Raw genomic sequence first — 12,215 nt, 5'->3', positions numbered from 1 at the left:
CCCTGCCCCCCACCTCCTGGTCCCCATCCCCCAGCCCCCCATTCCCCTGCCCCCTCCCCCTGCTCTCCATCTCCCTGGCCCCCATCTCCCGGCACCCCATTTCCCTGCCCCCTCCCCTCGCCCTCCATCTCCCTGACCCCCATTACCCTGCCCCCCCACCCCCCTGGCCACCACCCCCGGCTCCCCATTCCCCTGCCTCCCATCCCCCTGCCCCCTCCTCCTGCCCTCCATCTCCCTGCCCTTCATCTCCCTGCCCCCCTCCCCCCACCCTCCATCTTCCTGCCCCCATGCCCCCGGCCCCCAGCCCCCAGCCCCCCAATCCCCTGCCCCCCATCCTCCTGCCCCCCATCCCCTTGCCCTCTCCTCCCGCCCTCCATCTCCCTGCCCCCTCCTCCCGCCCTCCATCTCCCTGCCCCCATCCTCCTGGCCCCCATCCCTCTGCCCCCTCCCCCCACCCTCCATCTCCCTGCCCCCATCCTCCTGGCCCCCATCCCCCTGCCCCCTCCCCCTGCCCCCTCCCCCTGCCTTCCATCTCCCTGCCCCCATTCCCCTGCTCCCTCCCCCCGCCCTCCATCTCCCTGCCCCCATCCTCCGGTCCCCCATCACCCTGCCCCCCTCCCCCTGCCCCCCAGCCCCCCCAGCCACACTGGTGCCCCCCGCCCCCCAGCCCCGTCCCTGCACAGTCACAGGCAGAGGTGGCCTGTGTACCCGCCGGTGATGGAAGCGCAGCACCCGAATTAGCCATCTTTCCACTTGCTCAATGGGTATGTAGGCTACTCGCAGGGCGGCAGTTCGCCTGCTATTCCTGGTGTGCGGGGGCTTGGGTGTGGGGCGAGGGAGGAGAAGAGGGGGCGCTCGGTCTAAAGATAGACCGTGGCCGGGAGGGGCGGCGAGGCGGCGGGGAGAAGAGCACAATGATGTCGGAGAATCGGCTCCTTAGGAGAAGCGGGTGCTTGGGGAGAGGCGCCTCTGGGTTGCCATGGCAACTAGGACGAGCCCCCCCCAGCCCCCCAACAGGAAGGCTGGGGCCCCACAGGCATTCTGGTTGCGGGTCGCTGCAAGTGGCCAGTGTGGTGTCATCGTGCTGGGGGGGGGGGGGACTTCCTTGCAGGAGCCTCCGTGTTCCCACCTGTGAAATGGGGGACGGCCTCCCTCTTTCTTCATAAACTCCTCCACGTTAACCAGGAGAAACCCAGCCTCGCTCTTAAGAACTAAAATGCACATTAGAACAACAACGGAATCACGCAGTGTTTTACCTGTCAGCTTGGGAAGGATTTTTTAAAAATTGACAATCACCAAATTAGAGCAGATGTGTGGAAACAGGCAGCCGTGAAGACAGACGCGTGTGTGAAGAACCAAACCACCGGGACCGTGATTTGTAATCGCACAGCAGAAAACAGCCTCCATGTCCATCAGCAGACCAGGCTCAGTTTATTTCAGGGAAAAAAAAAAAAAAAAGAAATCCATTAAAAAGAACAAGAGAGCTCTGTGTTTGCTGGTGTGGAACAATCTCCAAGAAACGGCGTTAGGTTAAAAAAAACAAAACCCAACAACAAAAAGGCAAGAGGCAGAGCCTAGCGCACGCGGTATGCAAACATCTGCGTCCCAAGTTTGTGCTGCATGCGATGGGAGGGGGGTGCCTGGCCGAGCGGCTCGACGTTTCGCACCAGGGACAAGAGAGAGCCCTCGTGAGCTTGTATGCAGACCTGTCGGTGACGTATTAGGGGCAAAAACAACTAAGGGGAGAACATATGTAGACTACGGCGCCATTTACATTTCAAAAATTAGACGTGTGTGCCTTTGAGCACATGGGCCCTGAGCTGAACGAGAGTCCGCCAGAATTAAGAATAGTTACCTGTGGGACATTGAATAGGTGTGCAAACTGTTGGAAGGGGAAATTTACATTCATTCTGTACACTTGAAAAATTTTTTTAAAGAATTCATATTGTTTTTGTAAATTTAGAAATGTATATATCCAGCCGTAATAGCCAGACAGGGGAAGGTTTTAGACCTGCCGTCTTTAGGGTTGGTTCCATTACCCACTCTCTCCCCACCTCACTCCCTGTTTTCTGACATGCTCTTGTTGCTCGCTCCCCTGCCCCTGGGCCTTTGCACTTGCTGCTCCTTCATCCCGGAACTCTTCGCCTGGCCAGCCCCTCCTTGCCTCCAGCTCAGGGATGCCCGTGGTCCACCCCAGGGATGCCTGTGTCCCTCCCCAGGCCACTGTTGGTGCCCACTGCTCTGTGGTTCTGTGCACACCAGCCGTCCACACTCAGACATGCCACCTCCTCAGGGCAGGACCTGCCTCGTGCTTTGAGTCCCCCCTGCCAGCATGTGGTCGATGAGCGCACCAGTACCCACTCTCCCCAGTGGTGGGGACTGGGGGGGGCTGGCAGCCTGCGGTGATCGTGCAGTGCCGTGGGGGGAGGGGGCTTCTGTGTCTGGGGGTGTGTTTGAGCCCGCTTCTGTCTTCTGCGCTGTTCCAGGAGGGTGGTTTTCTAGAGTTTTGTCTGTTTTTATAGCAAAGAGTTCCTTTGACCTCAACCAGGAGCTCCGTGATGCCGGGTGGGAGGCGGCCGGGTGCTGCGGGAGGGCGGGCAGGGGCTCTCCAGGGTGGCACCGCGGCCCCAGCCCTCGGGCCCTCAGCTCCTGCCTGAGAGAAGTGCTTTCGACACAGCAACCAAAACACAAAGCAGACGAGCAGGTCTGGGGGCGGGAGGAGCCGGGAGCGAGTGCTGACGGCCGTGAGCTTTCTCGTAAGGGCGATGTTATAAAATTAGCTTGTGGTGATGGCTGCACAGCTCCAAGTTCACTAAAAACCACTGAATTGTACCCTCTGAGCAGGAGGGTGTTACCGTGTACCAACTGTATCTTGAAAAAGCTGCTAAAAAATAAACCCCGCAAAATAGCCGCTAACAAGAAGCGGCGGGCTGTGTGCGGCCTGTGCTCTATCTCCTCATGCCCTGGAGAGGTCCCTCCTGCAGGGCCCCTTACTGCGCCCGCTCTACAGCTGAGTAAACTGAGGCTCACGGAGGCCGGACCTGCCCCAGAGGAAGTAGCCGGTGGCTGGCGCACTCCGCAGCTCCTGCTCCTAGAACCCGATCCTAGCAAAGGTGGGGGGGGCTGCGGGGTGGAGGGGCGGTCAGGACTACCTCCTGGGGTGAGTCTGGCCTGGGACGGAGGGTGCTGAAGGGTGGGGCCCTCACGCCCTGTCGCAGGGGGGACGCTGGACCTCAGATCTGTCCGGCGGAACCTCAGACTGCCCTGCTTTAGACTGAGGTAACCGCGAGGTAATTGAGGATCTTGAGATGAGGTCATCCCAGCTGACGTGGGCCCTAAATGTAACGACAAGTGTCCTGAGGAAGGGAGGGACAGGGAAGCCGGAGGCAGAGATCGGGCTGGCGTGTCGGCAAGCCAAGGAGCGCGAGGGTGGCGGCGACCGGCGCTGGGGGCCAGGCAGGGGCGGCTCGTCCCTGGAGCCCTCGGGGGAGCCCGGCCCCGCGATTCTGGCTTCTGGACCCCCAGAGCCGGGGGAGGACACTGGCATGGCCCCCAGCCCCCCTGGGCACGGTCTCCGCGTCAGGCACAGGCCATTTCTGGGCTGGCGTGCGGAGCGCTGGTGGCCGGCTGTCCCTCCGTGACGGCAGCTCCGTGACCCCCGTTGGCGTCTGGTGCTTTTGTGAGTCAGCCTTGCTCGATCCCGCCGGCGCATAGGGCATCATGTCCTTCATTAGTCTGGGTTGTTTTCTTTTTTTCTTTCTTTGAGGATTTTTAATAGGAAAAAAAATGGGGGTAGGGAGAGACGTGGCAGGGGAAAGAGAAACCAGCTGCTGTGGTTTGATCTAGAATGTTCTCTGGCTTTGCAGGTCTCTGTCATTCTGACCAAAGGACACATGCTTTCCAGGGACTTGGGTGGGACTCAGGCTCTACAGAAGCCCCCCCCACCCCATTTCCTGGCCCCGTAGAAGACCCCATTGAAATCACTGCAACAAGGGACTTTCCTTTCATACTGTTTGGCCCTGTTTGAGTTCTTGTCTGACTTGAACGGTTCTTAGAAGTCCCACCAGTCCCCCCGCTTCCTCCTGTGGATCGGCTCAGGCCGGCGCGTGATGTTGCCTCCGCTGCTGGGGGCTGTGACGGGCACAGCGTCCGCCCATACGGGCCCGTCTGGGTTTGTAGCTTTCAGTGGGCACCTGCGTCCCCTCTGCCCCCCAGCCTGCCCTCCCCCAGCAGCTGAGGGCCCAATCAGCATGCTTCTGAGCCCTGGTCCCGCCCTGCCCTTGACCCTTCAGAGGCCCCTTGCTGGTCTCGGGAGGAACAGGGCTCTGAGCTCCAGCGCCTGCCCCAGCCCCTTGCTCTGCTCAAGTCCTTGGGGGCTCCGTGGCCTCCATTCCCGCCCAGGCCTTCCACATGCCCCATCCGCCACTCACCTTTACTGCTCTCCTACTTGGCCTTCAAATCCCAGCTCACGGTCCCCCTCCTCCAGGAAGCCCTCCCTGACCTGGTGGTGGCCCCTGGGGATGCACCCTCAGCAACTGTTAGAACCAGCGGCGTTGTGGTGAAGGCCCGTCTTGCTCTCCGAGCCTCCCAGGGGCAAGTGCTGGGCCTTCTTCTCTCCCGCGCCCCCAACACCAGTACAGGCCTGACTCTGTGGGGCACGCGTGTGAGTGGCTTAAAGCCGGGCCCTTTCCCGTCTCTGGTCTCAGCGTTCCCACCTGTCACGGTGAGCTGGGTGCGCTGCCCGTCAGCCATGTGGCCTCCCGTGGATCGCTGCGGGTCGCCGCATGTGGATGCTGGGCACTCCCTGGCCACCAGCTGTTGGCCGAGCTGCTGGAGTTACAGTGTGAAGTTCCTGGGGCTGGTGGAGGGCGGGAAAGACAGGCTCAGAGCCGAGGACACACCTGAGAGCCTCCGGCCTGTCTGCCGGGCTTCACGGCCAGCTGTCCACAGGAAAACGGCCGGGGAGCGCCAGGGGTGACCCGTCCCATGGGGTGCACGCCGGGGGCCCAGGGTCAGGCACCCCCTCTCCAGAGAGCCCCAAGCCTGTGGGACTTCCCGCCCCAGAGGCGGGTCCAGGAGCTGAGCCTTGACTGCACATCCTCGCGGGCATTTTGTATTCTCTGTCCCTGAGAAGCCCCCCAGCCTCATAAGCTTCGGGGCCCACAGGGTAGCCTCATCAGGGCTGGGGTGCAGGGGGACCCCTGATTCGGCAGGGCCTGGTGGGCCTGAGAGTTTGCGTTTCTGTGGGGCCCCAGGCAGGCAGCTCACCCTCCGGCGGGCGTGTCCCGTCCTGGCCGGGGTGGGGGGGGCGGGCACGGGGTGGCGGGCGAGTGGTCCCTTTGGACGGGCGTGCTGAGGGCCGTCCGACTTGGCACCTCTCGGCGCTCAGCTGGTCGGCTGCCTGGGGCGGCAGCAAACGCGGGGGCCTCCCAGGCTGTGGCCCGAGGCCCCTGCACCAACGGCGAGGTTGCTCAGTGCCGTCTGCGCTGGAGGGCGTGTGGGAGCGGCTCCGGCCCGAGCACTGCCCTCAGCGCGGTTGCCCATGTGGTTCCCGAAATAAAGCAGCCGCAGGGTTCTGCCAAGAAGGGACGTTCCGGTGGCAGTTGGAAGGATGGGCCCCGGGACTGCAGCCCAGGGTCGCCAGAGCCCGGAACCAAGGCCTCCCTGTCTGTCCTTCCTGACGCCCCCTCCCTGCCCAACCTTGGCTGGGGGGGGCCTGAGCCCTGGGAGTAGGGGTCAGCTCTGTGCCTAGAGTTCCGCGGGCCCCGGGAGGGACCAGGCCGGCTCGCGGCCACAGCCCCCTTCCCCACGGTGGGCGGGGCTGCCGAGCAGGGCGGTGAGCGCCCAGCTTGTGGGTCCTCCGGGGCCTCCTGCGGGCCGGCTGGTGCTGGCAGCATGGCTGGGGTCCACGGGGGGCCTGGTGACCAGCCCAAGTGTCTGGGAAGGCAGAGGGCTGACTTCAAGCCCAGGCCTGGAACTGCCCCTCCGGGGCTCTCTGGGCGGGTCTCCGGTCTCCTCCCAGGGCAGCCCCACCTGCCTGGCGCCCCCGAAGGACACTGGAGGCTCAGCGTGGCCTTTTCTGAGCTGGGCTTCTGTGACTCTGCAGGTTGGTGGGGCCTGAGAACCCGCATTTCCGACCAGCTCCCGGGTGGTACTGTGGCTGCGCTCTCACCTGAAAACCCTCGGGCGCGTACTGGGTCCCTGCCAGCTTCTCTCCCCTTCCCTCCCCTCCTCTCTCCTACCCTCCCTGGCACCAGCCCTGACCCTGCTCCTTCCCAGCCCAGCCCGGAAACCATCCCCCCGCTTATAGTTTATCAGAGCCACGGACTGGTGGTGAGGAAGTCACGTGGGTTTGCAAGAGCTGCCACCTCTGTTCAGCGGCATCGACTGAAGGGGCAGGGCAGGTGGGCGAGGCTGGGGCACCGGCCGGTGGTCCTGCTCGGGAGGCCCTGAGCACCCCTGGGCTGCAGGACGGCACATCGTGGGCAGACGTGCAGAGCAGGCCAGGAGTGGGCCTATCGGGCTTGGACGCTGGCTCGGCTTCCTCTGGGCCTTGGTTTCTTCTGTGAGGGGGATGGGCGCTGGGCTGCAGGGCGTGGGGAGCCTTGGGTCCCGGGGCTGGACATCGGGCAGGCGGTGTGGCCGCTCTCCCCCTCCTGAGGCCACTCTCCCGGTGTCTGCTCTCTGGGGGGGACCTTGACAACCAGGTCTTCACTGCATCACATCCTCCCAAACGTGGTCACACGCACCACTACCCAGGTTAGGACCCAGCACGTCTCTTGGGGACACAACTCAGCCCTTAGCTTATGCACATGTCCTCTGAGAGGCTGAGAGCCTCCCAGGCCCGAGAAAGACAAAAGCTGCTTGGTGTCCGTGCCTCTCGGTGGCTGCCGGAACACAGCTTTGTCACACGGGGTCTGAGAGCGGACCCCGCTTCCCCGGTGCCTCACTGGGCACACACGCCTTCATTCCGGGTGCCGGCGAGCGCGCCTCCGTACCACAGTCTGTTCCCGCCGCCGCCACCGTCCTCCAGGGCCGGGGACACAGCCGCGAGTGGGATGGGGCAAGACCTCGAACCAGGGGCACCTGGCAGGCCGGATGACGGACCACACGGCACGTGGTCACGGGAGGGGGCCAAGGTCGGAAGGCAGAGGGTGGCTGCCGGGGGCCGGGGAGGGCTCAGCGGGCGGGGTGACTGCTGATGGGGGCGGGGGTTTGGAGGAGATGGGGATGTCCAAGAATTTGTGGTGATGGTCGCACAGCTCTGTGGATGTGCTAAAAGGCCCCTCGTTGTGAAAGGGTGAACCGTGTGCCATGTGGTGGGAGAGACAGGGAACAGGCAGCGGCGTCTGGACGCCATCTCCGATGTCACCTGTCCGCGGTCGCCTCTTGGGAACCCTGGGCTCCACCTGGCAGGCTGCTGGGAAGGAAGACAGTGTAAGCTCCAGGGCAGGGCTGGTGTCCTCTCTGTCCACACGGGGACGTCCTGGGCGGGAGGGGAAGGCGCGGCACAGGGCAGGTACCCTGGTGTCACGGAGGCATCCTCCGCACTGAGGTCTGAGTCCCCGAGGGCCGCCCTGGGACTCTGTGGGGCCTGGGCAGCTCAGAACCTCGTAACACCTGACGTGTTCGGAGCCTGCCTTCCTCAATGTGCCCAAAGCAGGTCTCCACTTGTGAAAAGACGAGCCCATGTGTGGCCCAAGAAATGCGTGTGTCTCCCCACCGCTTCCATCCACAGCCCTACAGTGGCGCCCCCGGGACGTGCCCCGGCCTGACGTACTGTCCCAGGGCGGCTCTAACCAAGGCCCAAACAACAGAAGTGTGTCTCCAGCTCTGGCAGCCGGAGTCTGAATCCTGGAGTCACAGGGCCACGCTCCCTCTGAAGGCTGAAGGGGTGGGGGGGTCCTTTTGCCTCTTCCAGCATCTGCTGGCCCCATTCGTCCGTCTCCGCCTCTGTCCTCACGTGGCCTCCTCCACTGTGGGTCAGGGCCCCTCTTCTTATAGGGACACCAGTCATGGGACTCAGGGCCTCTCTAATCCAGTAGGACCTTGTGTGAGCTAAATACATCTGCAAAGACCTTTTTTCCAGATAAGGTCACATTCATCAGCGCCGGATGGATGTGAATTCAGGAGGGGGGGATGCTGTTCATCCCCTCCAAGCCCCTTCCCAAAGCAGATGCACTAGGAAGGTGGCGGCCTGAGTCACTTATCAGAGACTCCTGGCACCTTTTTGAGCTGGAGAACTAGGATCATTAGGCCAGATCATTGAAGCGTGTGGAAGCCCGTATTTCTGTGCCTCAGTGTCCCCGTCTGTTCTGGATGTGAAAATGAGCCCTCTGGAACACAAGGCAGGTGTCCTGTTGCAATGTGTAAGACCCCTGACCCCTGTCCAGGGCGCCAGCCAGGAGGGGACGGGCTAAGGGCTGGCCCCCTTGGCCCACCTCTGTGTACCCACATGAACCTCCCCCGGGCACCCCTAGCCCCCACCGAGGCCCACTTTAGTTCCTCAGTTACCAGCGCTGGGGACAGCTGCGTGCCCCATGGCGACATCCTAGGGGGACCTGAGATAGGGCATGGGGGCCTTCATTGCAGGAAGACTTGCCCTCAAGGAGTAACAAGGAACAGTGAAGAAAACCACATTCTGGCTTGGGTGGGGAGGGTCTGGCACGGCTGGAGACCCACGAGCTGGGAAGCCCATCCTGGGTCACACGCCCCCACCTCTCTGGGTCTGGGATGGTGCTGGGGGCAGGATGCCCTCAATCCAGGGTGTGGGAGCGGGCCGCTGGCTGGCTGTGCGGTCTGGATCAGGTACACGGGGGACAGAAGGTGGGGACCATCCGCGAAGGAGGACTGGATGTAGAACAGCCATAGGCGGGGGGTGGGGAGGCAGGGGAGTGGGCCGAGGTCAGGGAGCAGAGTCTAGGGTCTCCAGCTTTTGGCACAGTGGTTCTCAGAGCAAGGTCCCTGGACCACCAGCAGCATCACCTGGGAGATTTCCAGGGCAGCCAGGACATCCGGTGGTGCCACACCTCGCAAAGCCCCTATTTCCCAGGAAGGTCGCAGTCCCAGATTCCAGGTGGGCAGGGGCGAGAGGGGGTCACCAGTCCAATACAGGTGCCACAGTGGAAGTGGGGGGTGGGCACGGGCAGGTCACCCCACGTCCTTTCGTGGGCCTCTGCTGCCCCTGGTCTGTGTGCGGGAGGGAGCCTGGGGCAGTCGGGGTGGGGGGCGCTGCTTCCTGCCCACCGTTCCGCTGCGTCCCCGCGCCGGTTGGGGGGGGCCGGGGGTCTCACCCGGAGAGCTTGACTGCCGGCCCGGCTGTGAGTCTCAGGCAACGTCAGCCCTCGTGATGTGCTGGGAGGTTTTTTCTCTATTAAATGCGCTCTTCTTGATTCAATTTTATTTTCGGGTTGGCACAGCGCATTCTCTTTCTCTATGTGTGAACGTATGTATGTAAATACACGTACGATGTTGGTGAATTAACGTTTGTGGTATTTTTACTAAGCGAAGGTGTGGAAACCAAACAGCCGCCCCTCCAGGGGTGGGCACGCCCTGCTCTCCGGGAGCGTGTCCACCATGGGAGGGTCCCATGGGGGGCAGGGGGCGCACACCCCACCGTGCGGCCTGGAGGACAGCCGCAGAGTCTCCAGGCTCAAGGCCGGGCGCCCGTGGGGAGTGTGAAGGTGGGGACCAGGCTCTTGCCGTCCGTCGGGGCCCAGACCACACCAGTGAGGCGCAGACGTTGCCCAGGGATACGGTGTCCCGTGGACCCTCCCTGGCAGCAGCTGTCTCCCCCGGAGAAGGCGGGGGTGGGGAAGGGGGTTGGGACCCTGGGACTTTGTTTACAGGGATTTAGGACAGAAACAGACGGGAGCCTTTTAGGGAGGTTCCCCTGTGGGAGAGGGTGCCATGGTCAAGCCACATGTCTGGTGGGGCCGGAGGACCTGGAGGGCGTGGCTCCCACGTGTGTGCAGAAATGCTTCCACACGATGCCCGCTAGCCCGACATGGGGGGGATTTAAGCGGAGGCCTGCGAGGTGGGCTCTTGTATGACAAACGCGCACTCACGTTGCTCCCGAACGAGGAAACCTCAAAGTCGCTGCTTTAACCAACACAGAACGTCCCTCATCTCTTCCTGCAACTTCATCCTGCGAGCAGCCTCGTCTGATCCGGTGCGCTTGGCTGGCTGACGATCCAAACACTCTAGCCGCTCCTCCTCAACAACCATCCGTAGCTGCCCGTTACCCACCATGGCATTTCCTCTACTGGCCGCTCTGTGCCACCCGGCTCTGGCGGGTGGCCTGTCCCGTCTCTTGGTCCAGAGCCGATGGGGCTCCACGTTTGCTCATATTCACCTGGTCGGCGTTAACTGTCAGGAACGTTCTCGGGGAGGGGTCTGCGCCGGGGGTGTGTGCCTGCCCTAAGCCATCCAAGTTCAACTTGGAGAAGGAACCACCGCCTAAGAGCGCTGGGCCCTGTCCCAGACCGTCGACGCTGGTCTTCGGGTCGTTTTCCCTGGACTCACCATGCACGGCCCCAGCAGCCTGCATCGAGGGTCTTCTGTGAGGCTGTGGAGGTTCTTCCAGGTCGAGCGCCTGGCCGTCCCTCTCCCGAGCCCCGGGTTTGTCTCACGGGTGTCCTGAATGGCATCCGGGACGTTCCCCTGCTTGGCCTGGCCTCCAGGGAGCTCGAGCCCCCGGCACCCTGTGTGTGAGACGCTCAGCTCAGCTGCCGTCCTGCGTCTGGTCTGCTGAACAAGCCCACGGGGCAGCCGCTCACTGGAGGGCGTTGGCCAGCTGAGGACCCTCGGTCCCAGGATGGGTGGTGCCAGTGTTGGAAGCAGCAGCCGCGCGCGGTCGGGCCCGTGACCAGGGCGGGTGCTTCGTCAACCCCAGATGGTCTCGGAGAAGCCCCCACGCTGGGGCAGGGTGGCAGTGGGGAGGGACTGCTCACGGGGACGGGCCTCCTTCGGGGTGATGGAAACGTCCTGGAACCAGACGGAAATACCTGTTGCACAGCCTGGAGGACATGCTTGGTCAGAGTCGGAGCAGGCCCACTGACGGAGAGGGCTGTGGGGAGGGCTCGGGCACAGGGGTCACTGGAGATAAAGGGTGTGGGGTCTTGGGGCACTGAAGGCGTTCTAGGAGGAGAGTTTTTCAGGAGGGGAACCTGAAAACCACTGCAGTGTGGACCTTAAACGGGTGAACTGTATGGCATGGGAGGTACAGCTTGAGAAAATGGTCATGAGGGCAAACCGAACCAACCTACAGAACATTCTGGGGAAATCCGTGTCGTCTCCCCAGAGCCATGTGCAGCCGCTGCCCTGGTCCGGGCGCACGTCGAGAACGCGCCGTCCGCAAGAGCACCCCTCCTCCCTGGGCCGGGCTGCCCGGCTGGGCCTCCTTTGTCCCTCTGTCAGGCCGCGTGTCTGAGCTCCGGGGCGCCACGGTCCGGTGAAGGCCATGGATGCGGCTGGGGCAGAACGCCGTGCGGGGCACTTGGGAGCGAATGTCAGGGGCCAGGGCTGCAGCCCAGAGGCTGGGCAGGGTGTGGCAGAAGCGGCTCCCCCGGGGCTCCTGGCAGCCCCCGGCACTCGGGGAGGGGGCCCCAGGCAGCCGTGACCGTTTGTCAAGTGACGTATCATTGGTGACAGGCTGCCGCTCTCAGGGACAGGCCACGGCGCGTTGGTGTCTCGGGCTGGGACGCACTGCTCTGGAGCCAGGAAGCCAGGCCGGTGAAAGGCACGGACGCCTGGGGCTGTCCTGCGTCGGGCACCCCGTCTAGCCCTGTCAGAGGAGGGGTGTCTCGTGGGGGCCTCGGCACGGAGGCACCATGGGGGTGGTCCTGCTGGCAGCGTCCTCACTGGGGTGTGGCATCCTCCGGGCAGGGCTGTGGGCACGTGCCTCCAACGTCAGGCCTGAGCTTAGGGACTTCAGGCCCCATGCAGGTCACTGGGGCCAGAGTCTGTGGGACCAAGGGGGGAAACTAAGTCACCGAGAAGCACGTTAACCCCCGGAAGGGCCGTGCCTGGGCTGCATGGGGCGGACACCTCAGGCTAAGAGTGCAGGGACCTGGGCTGAGCCCGTGGGACACGGACGTGATTTCTCTCAGCACCTGGAGACCCTGCCTCATGCAGACTTGGAGAAATCTCTCCCCACTCCGCGCTGGTCTCCCCTACACATACGGGGCTAGTGCGAGCAGCTTCCAGAGGGGCCA

The 12,215-nt window shown here is 63.4% G+C and overlaps 2 protein-coding genes across 5 annotated transcripts in view; one reads left to right on the top strand and one right to left on the bottom strand.

Moving 5' to 3' along the window:
* The window catches only part of JPH3 (junctophilin 3), a 159,691-nt gene that overhangs the window by 140,486 nt on the left and 6,990 nt on the right, over positions 1–12,215 (top strand). The gene's annotated exons all lie outside the window — the stretch shown is intronic.
* The window catches only part of KLHDC4 (kelch domain containing 4), a 69,546-nt gene continuing 65,941 nt past the window's right edge, over positions 8,611–12,215 (bottom strand). Inside the window, exon 15 of the mRNA XM_064581009.1 lies at positions 8,611–11,963. The gene's annotated coding sequence lies outside the window, so the exon portion shown is untranslated. The remainder of the gene's footprint in view (positions 11,964–12,215) is intronic.

The sequence above is a fragment of the Mirounga angustirostris genome, unplaced genomic scaffold, assembly GCF_029215605.1.
Source record: "Mirounga angustirostris isolate CCGP_5_RB_7025 unplaced genomic scaffold, mMirAng1.0.hap1 SCAF_16, whole genome shotgun sequence".
Classification (NCBI taxonomy): Eukaryota; Metazoa; Chordata; class Mammalia; order Carnivora; family Phocidae; genus Mirounga; species Mirounga angustirostris.
This window is presented reverse-complemented; position numbering and strand designations above follow the sequence as displayed.